Raw genomic sequence first — 12,068 nt, forward strand, 5'->3', positions numbered from 1 at the left:
ATGAAGAGAGAAAAGAAGACAGACTGAGGGAGGGATGGAGGGTACAACTATTTCAGGACAGCTCACAAAGTGCTTTGCCACTCGTGTATCAAACAGGACACAGCAAACGAGTACAAGTAATATGTTTTCACTACAGTAACCTGCTCTGTGTACACAGTTTTATTCTCCCTCAAAGTAAAAGCATGGAAATGTTTTAGAGAGATTACTTTTAAGAATAGTTTGAGATATTTTTATACCTTAGAAATTCCAAAACTTGAAGTAAAATGAATCTGTCCATGCATCCACTCATGTGAAAAAGGGCAAAGAAAAATAAAACCTTCACTAGAAATCCATAAAGCTCTAGAGCACACCTAAAGTTCCCTTCCTATATAGAAGAATGGTATAGATTTAAGATCTGGTATCTTGAGACAGCTCAGAGTTATAAGGAAAGGAAGTATTTCCTACTGTTTAACTATCTTTTCCTGTAGGTACAGGCTTCCTGCCTTGTTTAGCCCTTATGTGATTCCTATTACCAGAGATGTTCTAAAAAAAAATGTTTGTCAACATAAGAGACTGGCATATTAGGCACTTAACATTACCATCACCAAAAAGCAATCTGTTTTTGAGGACAGCTTGTAGATAAATTTCTGAGGAGGAGGAGTTGTGAGCTGTCAGCTGTTTTTATACAGCAGGTCTGTTTATATGAATACATTTACAGTTTGCAAGAGGAGAGAGGTAAAGGAGGCATGTTAGTGTGTTTAATAAGCTATGAGTTGAGACTGATAGTTGCATCAGAAATGAAGAGGACTGAAGAAGAAAGATGATATTTAAATGCTTTTATAGCATCTGGGTCATGAATACAAGAGAAGATAGGAGGCAAAGAAAGCCCATTGAGCATGTAAAGAGCTCTCTAGAAAAAAAAACTATTAAAAATGAAAGTGGAAAATATAAGAAAGGGGTGAATTGTGAGTGTATGCAGTGGTCAGAAAATGTGCATGTAGCAAACATTTCCAAAAGAAAGATTTTGCATGCAATTCCCCTACCTCATGTCTTGTACAGCCATTTGCAAGCTTGAAGGGTAGTGGGAAGCCATGCTGCAGACCATGGGTCTATTCTTAAAATAAAAATAACTCTCAGCCCCAGAGATCCTGATCCCAGAGGATTTGCACCGCAAAGAGCACTGGCAATTGTTCACAGCATATCCTACCCTTCCAGTCTCTCTCTTGCAGCATGATTGGGGCCAAAAGGTGCATAGCCAGGGTGTGCTTAGACATGTTCCTCTCTATTTACTGTGATGGCCTCTTAATTTATTGGCACCTGACATAGATTTGAGAGTCTCTGAAAGGTGAAAAATAATTTTTTTATTTGATGTTATCTCTCACATTTTCAAAGCTTCAGACAATCAGTACTTGAATTAGAAACCATTAGGAAGCACCTTTTGAAAATGCTACAGTGATTCACAAGGTACCAGTTTTGCTTTCAAAGCATGGCTAGACTAATGTCACACAATGGTGTAAGAGTCACCAGGCTGTTGCAGGTGCCAGATGACTCACAAAATTGAGGTCATAATTATAGTGCGTTTCTCACTTAATATCCCACGGCTCTTTGTGTATGAGGAGGGTCCTGGCACTGATGTTCCAGACAAATCCTGTCTCCTCCTGTTCTTCCTATTCATGCAGGTTCAGTTGAATAAGGAATTCTTCTTCCTTTGTCCTAAATTGTCGCGTAGTACTGAGTGTGCTGTGATTGCTTCACCCTGGGGGTGGCTGCATTTTACTAAAAATTAGAGTGGTCAACACATGGCCATTACTCCCCTTACCACAGTTTTCTGAGGTTTCATTGCATAATGGTTATGAAGGAAATGACTACATAGCTGAACAAGTCATAGAGGTGCCCAATATACTTACTTTTGGTAGATGGGAATGTGTGGAGGGGTATGTGTCTTCTTTATGTAAAGACAGATTTGGCTACCCCAGAAAATGAGAAAAGGGGGGATTCAGCAGACTCTTCGAAGAGCACTTTACACAATATTGCACTTATTCCTTTCACGCTTTACACAGGGTGTTTAATGTTCTTAATTATCCTTATTGCACACGAACTTGATTAATTTAGCTCTTTAACCTTCTAGGTTCTTAGGCCACCAAATCATTATTATCTATTACTAAGTAAATTTGAGCCAGAGAATCAAAATCGCCAACTACAAAGTGTGCAGCTTTATCTCAGCCAGCAACTGAATCTCCACAGCTGGATGTTTTATACATTATTCTGAAAGGGAGCCTGGCACTATTGCACTTTAGCTACTTGCCAGTAGCAGATAGACAATTGTAGGTCATAGCCAGGAAGCTCTGAGGATTAATTCCTTAAATCTTGGGTCTGATTCTTCAAGCCCTCAAGAAATAGGGCAACCCATGAAGTCAAATAGCAGCCCTACCTAAAGAGGGCTTGATAATGAACAATCCATGCTGAGAGAAAAGATTTCATTCAGATTATTTCAAGGCATCTTTTAGAATTTTTTGCCTTGTTTTCTGTACTGTTGTTAAAAAAGTACTTTTTTAAGACAAAACTTTATAATTTAATCTCTAAGCAGGGCAAAAAGTGGTACTCAAGTACCAATCTACTCATGCACTGAAGATAATATTGACGCAAAAAAAAAACATTTAAAAGCCTTTTAGCAAAAATATTTATGACAGCAAAATATAAAGATATTGACAAGAACACATTTAGCTTTTTCTGTGATCTTTTTTTTTTCATTTTTAAATTAGAATTAAAATATTTCACTCCCTTTTTTTGGCTCTCTCAAGAAAATCGCAAAATGGTAAATGTGTCTACTGCAGCTTTAATATTTATTAAAATAATGTAGCACAAAAAGTGATTAAATTGAGCCTTTTAAGGTGTACTTTTAATAATAATACACATTTGTATATTTTGCATTAATGAAGAAAGCTTACTGAAATATATTCATTATCATTATATTTCCAGTATGCAAGAGTTGTTATATGCTTTCAAAACAAGTTTTAAGTCTATTAATTGCTGTTAATTAAAATCAAAATATTTTTTAATATCATGGCAATAGACCATTAAATATATCCAGCAAAATAATTCTATAGGCCTTTTTAATGTGTCATTTTGTTCTGAAGCACAGCATTATGTACTTGACAAGCCCACCATTGAAATCAAGCAGACACTGCCATTGATTTCAGTTGGCTTTGCATCAGATTGCATGTGATGATGTATGGTAGCATCTTGTGAAAGAAACCTAGTAAGGAGTCTTGAGACAGGTGGAATGAATTCTCTTATATCCCCCATGGGTGTTTGTGGTTTGCTGACAGTTCACATTGTATTCAAAGCCTTCAGTGGATCTCTCGGGTATGAATTGTTTACGGCATATGCTGATTTTACTAATACTAGTAAGGAATATGAGTCTCAGCTGCTTGATTTGGTGAATAAAAAGGTCTGGTCTCTGTAGTCAGGCACAGCGGTCAGATATATTTTTCTTAGGCCTTTCCTTTTAAATAGTGGCCTACAGTTTTCCAAGTGATGCCATCTTGCTACTGAAGCTCAGAGGGTATCTGTATAGATTAAATCTTTAATATGTAATATTTAGATAATCCTGTTGCACATCAGATGAGAAGCACTTCTTTTCACTTTATATTTCTATAGAGAAAGAATAAACAAAATTTACTTTTGTTAAATAAACAGAAAACTATTTCTCAGTGTAATGAAAAAGTATAGATATATATTTAGTATTGTTTCTTACTTCTTCTTTGAAATGTGAGTCTAAACTCTTCCCCCTCTATTTACATGAGTAGTATCAGTAGGATATATTGGACTTAAATGCACGCATCTAAGGAGGGGATATGGCTAGTTCTCTATCCTACAAGTGGCCACTGTTGGTGTCCTGATTTGGAGATGCACATCTAACTTGTGCTTTCTCCCCTTTGTTATGGGGCTCACAGTAAGGGCCTTTATTCAGCAAACATTTGAAATATTTTTAAATATGAGCTGCCAGTTGATTCCCCTGAAGTCACTATGACTTGGGCCTACAGCTTGAATGAAGCACCTGCTCAGGTGCTTTGCTGAATAGGAAGGGACTGATGTAGTGGTCTTCATGCCAGTCTATGCTAAAAGTGCATTTCGGCACCTTCCATGACAGCATAGCCGTACTACCCAGGAAGGAGTAGGCAAAGCCAGTTCCATTTACTCATTGTCCTGCTCTGCCTAGTCCTCCTCACCTTAGGAAGTAGGCTGGCAGCGCCTGCTCCTTGCACATGAACCAAAAGTCCTTGTAGCCAGTGCAAGAGGAGTCCTTAAAAGCCTCTCATTTCTTCCCATGAGCATGTCATCCAAATTACATTCAAGCTGATTGACTTCAGGAGGCTCCTCATGAAAATTGGAGTAGAATATAGAAATTAGCCACATCTTTCCTACAGCAGAGAACATTTTGTTTTAACTAGTAGATGCTTATTTGTGGGGAAGGCATTCTCCAGAGTGTTTGCTTTAAAAGGTAGGAAGTTAAATTGGAGTTCCCGGCCATAAGAAATATTGACAAATAAAAAAATACTGAATATTTTAAAATACTAAAAGAAAGCACCTGATACAATGTCCATCAGAGTAGGCATCTTTGCTGTGACAGTATGGGGTAGTGGACAAGGCCCTAACTGGCACAACTCTAACAGAACTCCCTACCTTTAAAATAATCTTTATGATTAGATCACAAATGTTGCCAAGTCTATGTAGCTTACACAGAACTGCAGAGTTCTAAGATTTTTGTCTCTTCTTGCTATGTGGTGTTGGCTGACCAGGACTAGTCATAATAATATTAAATACTTGACTGTTTTAGTACCTTTTATTCGGTGTTCATGATGTGACTTTTTAAATGAGGTCTGTGATTTGATACCTAGCCATTGTTCAAGTCAATATCCTTGGCTTCTGCGTTATAGAGACAAGAAAACAAAACTTTTTGAACTCGTGTTACTGGCTTTTTGTATGCGCTAAACAGCCTTTTGTGAAACTTGAGAGTATATAATTGTACTACTGATAGCAAATGTTTTTTCTTTTTTTTTGCACTAGCCTCTAAGAGCTGTAACACATTTCAGTATTTTTACAATGTATTCTCTACAAAGTGTGAATCTATTTGTCAGTTCTGAAAAAATATGTAACAATGAAACCTCAAAAGATATGTTATGAAGTGTACAGTTTGTGATAATTTTATATTAAAAAGAAAAGAAAAAGAAAAGAACACATTTGAAATAATTTTATTCTAATTGTTTCATATGTATTTTGAACAAGAAATAAAGTGATTAAAATTATTCGTTTTTTTGTCTTTTTTACAAATTGTTCAAAAGTAATTGGAGATCAGGACATTGTAATTGCTTTTTGCATTCTGTTTTACAAGAAGACAATACTGGACAGTAATGAAAAAGATTGCAATCAGCTCTACATTTGAATAGTATTTGAATATTATTTGAATATTTGAACATATAATTAAGTAGATGTCTAGACCATCTTTTCCCATTTTTTCCCTCTTTTCCCTGCCAGAATTCCTTGTGCTCCTACAGTGTATTCCCATTGGCTTGATGCCCTAACGTCAACCTCTAAACATGAAAAATCATTTCATGTTCATTTCCATGCCTGGAGAGAGCAGAAGATTCATAATCTTTTGATAGCAGGTTGAAAACTCCTACCTATATGCAAGCATCATTGCACAGTGTTTTCTTCTAATGAATCTGTTACTTTAAATTTCTATGCAATGAGGAGTACATTTTTGCCATCAGCTTTTCAAAATTGGATTGAAGAACAATTAAATCAAGCAGCTCCATTACATTAACTAGTATTTTGTGTAATTTTTTCACATTATCTTCGCATTTATGCTATGACATTATTCACTGTAATCCTCACACTCATTAGGCTATAGTGTAAATAGTGGCTTAATTATTCAATTTAAGATTATTAAAGTATTCCACTTAAAAGACATAAACCTTATTTCCAACTGCCTTCTTCCAGGTTGCCTAATCATTTAAACTAAACAGACAAAAACTTTACATCCATGTAAGGGAGAAAGCTAGATTTGGACAAGACTTATTTTAGGATTAATTTGGGGTGGTGTTAATGACAACATATTATGAAGTGATAATAATCAAGGGTAGCCAAACTAAAAAATGTCAGATATTGTGTTGATTTTTACCAAGACACTAATCTTGAAAGTGTGAACTAAAGTTACAAATGTTTAGTTTCAGCCCAGTGTGATCCTTTTGCATTCTACCAGATTACTTCCATCTAGTTGAAAAAAACAAACAAAAAAAACCATCAAAGATTGTGGTATATCTACAATAGCTGAGAATATTGTGTGGAGAAAAATTGGTGTCTATGTTCAACATACACACAATTGCTCTTTGGCATGCTTTTCTAATTCTCCAGAAGTGCAATTAGATATAAAGCGTTGAAGTTCCTGTCCTCCTGCTGATCTCTGCTGGCCGAACATTAATCTATCTCTAGCGAAATGTCTGCTTAAGATATTAAATGCAATTTGGCTTTCAGCTCCAGTGCAGGGATTTAGTTTACATCTGCGATTGAAAGATTCCATTTTCTTCAAAAAATTGCCTGTCTTTATTTAGCAAGGGTAATGTCATTCCATTCTGAGATTGCCTTTAGTCTTAATATTTTCTCTTTAATATATAAAAAGCTCATATTCATTGAAGGTATCAGTTATGATGGCTGTGAGTAGTATACTTTATTTTTAAAAATTAGCCTCTGTGATCACTCATATAGAAGCAATATCACCTTCTCCAAGATTTTGTTTTGATCTTTATTTTGATACATTTTTCTCTTTTTTCTATTTTTTTGATGATTTTTCTCTTAAATTCCTCATTCTTAAATCTTTCTTGAATGTTTCTGCATTCTTTAAAAAAATCTTAATTCTAATTCCTTAAAAAAAACAAGTTTACTAGCCCACAGAGCAACTAGAGAATACAAAACTTAAGAAGGTAGGAGAACCAGAAAGGAAGCCAGGAGCAGATTTATCAGGAAAAGGGAAGAAGTGGGAAAGGCAAATCTACCTACAGGAGATTTAGCCTTTCTCTTAATCCTGTCTCCTGCTCCAATTCTGGAGCAAAAATCAGATGTTCCCCAGAGCCACAGTGTGTCTTCTTTTCAGCTCACCAGTGAGCTGCACCAACTCACAACACTGTCGGACTGCTGCATGTTTGCAGACAGCCTTATGGTTTGGGGAAACCTATCACAACTTTTGGTGGCCAGGAGATATACTTTTGTCAACTTCCATTCCAGCTTGCCTCAGAAATGCACTAACGCCATTGCATCCTATTGACTTAACAAGAGTGGAAGGGCTCTTCTACATGGTCGCATTGCTTTAGCTCTTTACCCAGTGAATAATAAACATATAATTTCAGAACTTATTCTTGCATGCAGACAAGAATACACTGTCCCAAGCAATGCATGCTATTACCATGACTTTAAAAGTGATGCAGAAACAATGGAGGATCAAAAGTGAATCCAGATTTCCTGTCTTCAAGGCTACAAAACCACCTCTAGGTGGCCTGATACTTTGCATGGCATATATAAGACTCTCCCAAAGGAAAAATTGTTATATATATCCAGACAGAAGGTGAATTTAAAAATATATACACATCATGTTCTGTTATCCTGCTAAAATAGATTGGTTTAGATGAGGAAACAGAAAAATTATTTTCTTACAGCATTACCTACAATGTAATTTTGAAAGATGAATAAAAACCTTCCCACTGATACTGTTGCAGATAGCAGAGTCTATTGTTTAACTCAAATGACAGCTGCATGCATTTTTAGAAGAAAATATCCTGCATGAACTCTATTCTCTGTGTCACTTATATCCAGCATGGTGATCAGCTGAGCTACATACATTCATACAAAACAGATTATTTTAAAACTTTTATGTCTATGGCGCTATAAAGATAGAAATCTTTAGCACTTGTCACATTCTGGAGGTGGTATTTTGGGAGCAGCACAAGACTTGCACATGCACTGATTTTGCCTAACATGCCCACCATGCTTAAATTGCTCAATTCTTCTTCTTTTGGGAATTATAAAATGCAGCAATCACATCCTAAATTCTGCTACTGAATTAGTGAACATACTCACTCCCACTCAAGTGCTTTTTTGCCTTCTCCACCAGTTACTGTTTCTGTGTTGAGGCTTCACACTACAATTCTTCGAAAGTAGCAATTCTCTTTCTGTCAGTCTCATACATTCTATGGATTAGTGGATTTCCAGATAAAGATGACCCCAGCTGCTGTTTCCATTTCTTTCATAAATTTAAAAAATATTTTCTCTTTATTCTGATACTGCTTCTTGAGGAAAATGATGAAGAAAATTGCATCACTCATTTCAGAAATTTGAGTGCCTTGGTAAATAGTATCTTGTAATGGTAAATGTCAATGTGGTCAGACCTAGCTTTGTTCTGTAGACCAAAAGAGTAAACAAGGCTGACAAAAGTTGTTTTCTGCCTAAGAGAATAACAAACATAGAGCCCTTTTGGGTCAAAACTTTCTTTGGAGTGACTGACTAGAATAAAATGACTTCCTGTAGGACTGATTGTTATGAAGCACTCACTGAGATTTAAAAGTCAAGCCAAGACCTGAAATTATTTATTTTTTTTTATTTTAAGTACCATAGGTTATGCAAAGTTATGCAATATCGAATGATTTGTATATCCTTTGCAATAGGGTGGTTGGCCAGACATGTATCATGCACAGTTGACTTTTCTTTTAAACATTGAATATTCATGTTATCAGTAATATAAAATAAATATTTTTCCTACAAATACTGAAATATGATAACATTTTTAAATTTAAATCTAGATGAAACTAACAGAACAAAAGTATGGCTCACTTATACTGAGATTTTATTTAACTCAGAATTTACTTTTGGGAATCCTTGGCATTTGAGCTCTTGATTTCTGCACTTTGTGTTCATTAAGTCTGCAAAAAACCCTTCCTTACTAGCTATATAAGCTCCTCTGCCCTTCAGTCTTCTTCTTTAGGATATATTTGATCAAGCCAGCTTGTTAAAATCAAGACACAAATATCAGTGTCAAACATTCCCAACTTTAAAATAGCTTTCCTCAAGTGTATGTTCTGCCAAAGTACCTAAGTTATCTAACCATCTTAGCTAGTGATCCACCATCATTAACTAATTACAGCTGAGCAGAAAAGTACCTGTGCCCAGGTCCTTAAAGCCAGAGCCACGACCAGCACAGCAGCTTATCTTCCACACTTGGAAGATACTCAGAGAGCCTCAAACAATTCCTGGCTGATTTTCCTTTGTGGTTGATGGCTTAAATATGCCAGGATTTATGTCCATAGTGTCAGGCTTTCAAAGGGGCATGGGATGAATCTGGCTGGAGAGTCTCACCTTGGGGCTAGGGAGTGGTGGCTCCGCAGTTCACTAGCAGCAGGAAATTGGCAGGTTATGTAGTTTTGCCAAAATCTACAAGCAAAAAGAGAAGTGCTTCACAGGAGGAAGTTGTAGCAAGACTTTGTTTTGGAGGCTGGCTAAAAGGTGGATGTGGATGCTCTGGAAATATTTCACTGCTTGGAATACCACCTCTTTATTCCTAAAGCCTGATAAAGTGAAGGTGAACCTTCCCACTAAGGTTGAAGGTTGTCAAGCAGGCAACAAGCAGATAACAGTGACAAGCATTACAAAAAATACTCCCTCCTCTTCTTCCCCAGCTCCAGAAGATCGCTTAAGTATTTGAAATGACAACCTACTAGAAAATGGGAGAAATGGTTCTCGTTGTCTCACAAACATTTATGTTGGCAGTAGAATTTGGTTCACATGTTCTAGCCATGTTCTTTAAAATCATCATAACTGTAAATCCAACCACTGTTCAGGATGATTCAGAGATGTAGCTGTTGGGTTGAAACAGAAAGAATAAATCCAGAGTAGATATGAGAAAGAAAAAAAAGTGTATTGTCAAACCACACAGTGCTTGGTTGCTCTTGGCTGACTCCCCTTAGTTCCCTTGGCCTGATTTTAAAGTGACTTTACATAAATATCTGTAGTAGTAAAAAAAATGCCAGTCAGGCAGATAGAACTATTAGCAGTAACAGCTGTTTTCTGATTCTTCCAAATGAAAGAATTAAAGCTGTCTAGCACTATCCATCCATGGTGCCACATGGGGTCTTAGCTAATCAGTTATGATAACCTGCCTACAGTGTAGTAATACAAGCTAATTTTGGTGTCCATCTGATTGCATAAAGAACTCATACACTTATGTAAACTGTGATTGTCTTCCAAGGGCAGTGAATTAGGTATAATTTTGACTGACGTTGTCTTGTAATATTTATCTGTGTGCTTCCCTGCCAGTAATAATTGGATTTAAATATTTACATTGAGCTCTAACTGAGTTTGGATAGCTAAGTAATATTATGCAGACAAATACAGGCTGCATGCTCAAGTAAAACGATATCGAGCACGGCTTTCAGAAATGTAACTGAAAAGCTGTAAGTAAGGTTTTAGAAATGCATGCTGCATGAGTGACTGTGAAAGCATATTATGAAATGAAATTCTTTTAATGACTTGTTTTTTTCTCTTAATTTAGAAATAATATGTGTGCCTAGGAAGCTCACATCTTGATTCTTTCTTAATACTACTGAACATAAAATTCTATTTTGTTCTAGCTAGAGACCCTGTCACAAAAGATTATTGGATTGTATTAGAAGGAACCGTTGTACTGTTCCCTTTCAGGCACGCCACTCATTCACCCGAAAGGTTTTCTTCTGCACCATTCAGTCAGCGCCATTCCTTCACCCTTCTTGGTCAGCATTTAGGTGACCGATTGGTTCACATGTTCCACCTCTTCCTCCAGGGGCAAAGCTGATAAAATCCATCAAAGGGAAGCAAACAGAATCAATAACATCTCACTTTCTTCCTGGCTTATCTTTCACTTCAGGAAGTATGTTTGATGTTGATAAAAAAAAAAAAAAAAGAGAGAGAGAGAGAGAAAGGGATGGAAATGGAAGGTACTCAATTCTAGAGACGATCATGCGGTTTTGATTCTGTAAGTATATCACAGCTATTGCTACTTTGTGTTGTTCATACTGCCTCAGGTACTCAACACTGCAGACTAAAACAGATCAAGCAAGGTGAGATGCTAAAGAGGATAAGAATATGTTGTTTCGTATCTTCAAAAGCTTTCAGAGTGACAGCCGATTGCCCAGCAAGTATGACTCTTGCCAAGTGCTGGCTTCAGTTCTGGGCTCTGGAGAAATCCACTAAAAATATTTTTCTAAGTTGAATTCAGGCTGCCTGCTGCTGTCAGTATTGAATTAGTCATCAGAATGTGTTATTCTTCTTTGGGTTCACTAGCACCAGGCTTTATGGTGTCAATATTAATCAAAATGCTCTAGGGCAAGAATAGCGGAATACAGATACCTTTCCTTCAGCTGTTTACCTAGGACACAGAAAAACTCAATGAGTTTTATCATCTGTCTTCAGCAGCAATAATTGGTGACAGCAGTCAGATAAATTACTTTCAGTGTTTAGTGTCACTTTGTATTATTTTGATTTAATAAGCCAAGGAAGCTCTTCCCCCTTCTGATTTTTGAACATACGTTCAAACTGCAATCATTTTGACTTAAATGTGACTAGCCTTCTAGAAAAACAAATAAGAGATACAAAGAGAAATAACAGCTCTTTACATACAAAGGTGTATTTTTGCCGTGGAAGAGGAGGATTCTTGTTCCCCACGTCTAAGGGAAAGTTTCTGAACACACAAGTGGGTTAACTCTAGTGCACAGTCATGACTTTTTCCAATACAATCCCATTGCCCTCTGTTTTGAGTAAGGCCAAGTTAACATCATTCAGTTCTTGCTCCTGAGGAGCATTGGTATACTACAGCATTTGCTGCTGTATATAAGCTATATCTGATTTTCAAACTGACATAGCTGACTACTGTCTATCAACATTACTACAGTCTTTGTTTTATCCTTAGTATAGGGTTTTTGTCTGGACAAGGCACAAAAGAGAGTACAGATTTGGTCCGTTTGAGCTGGCATTTGGAGCAGTGGTTTGTGGTGTTTTTGAGCTGGCAG

The sequence above is a fragment of the Rhea pennata genome, chromosome 1 (genome assembly GCF_028389875.1).
Source record: "Rhea pennata isolate bPtePen1 chromosome 1, bPtePen1.pri, whole genome shotgun sequence".
In the NCBI taxonomy this organism is placed as follows: Eukaryota; Metazoa; Chordata; class Aves; order Rheiformes; family Rheidae; genus Rhea; species Rhea pennata.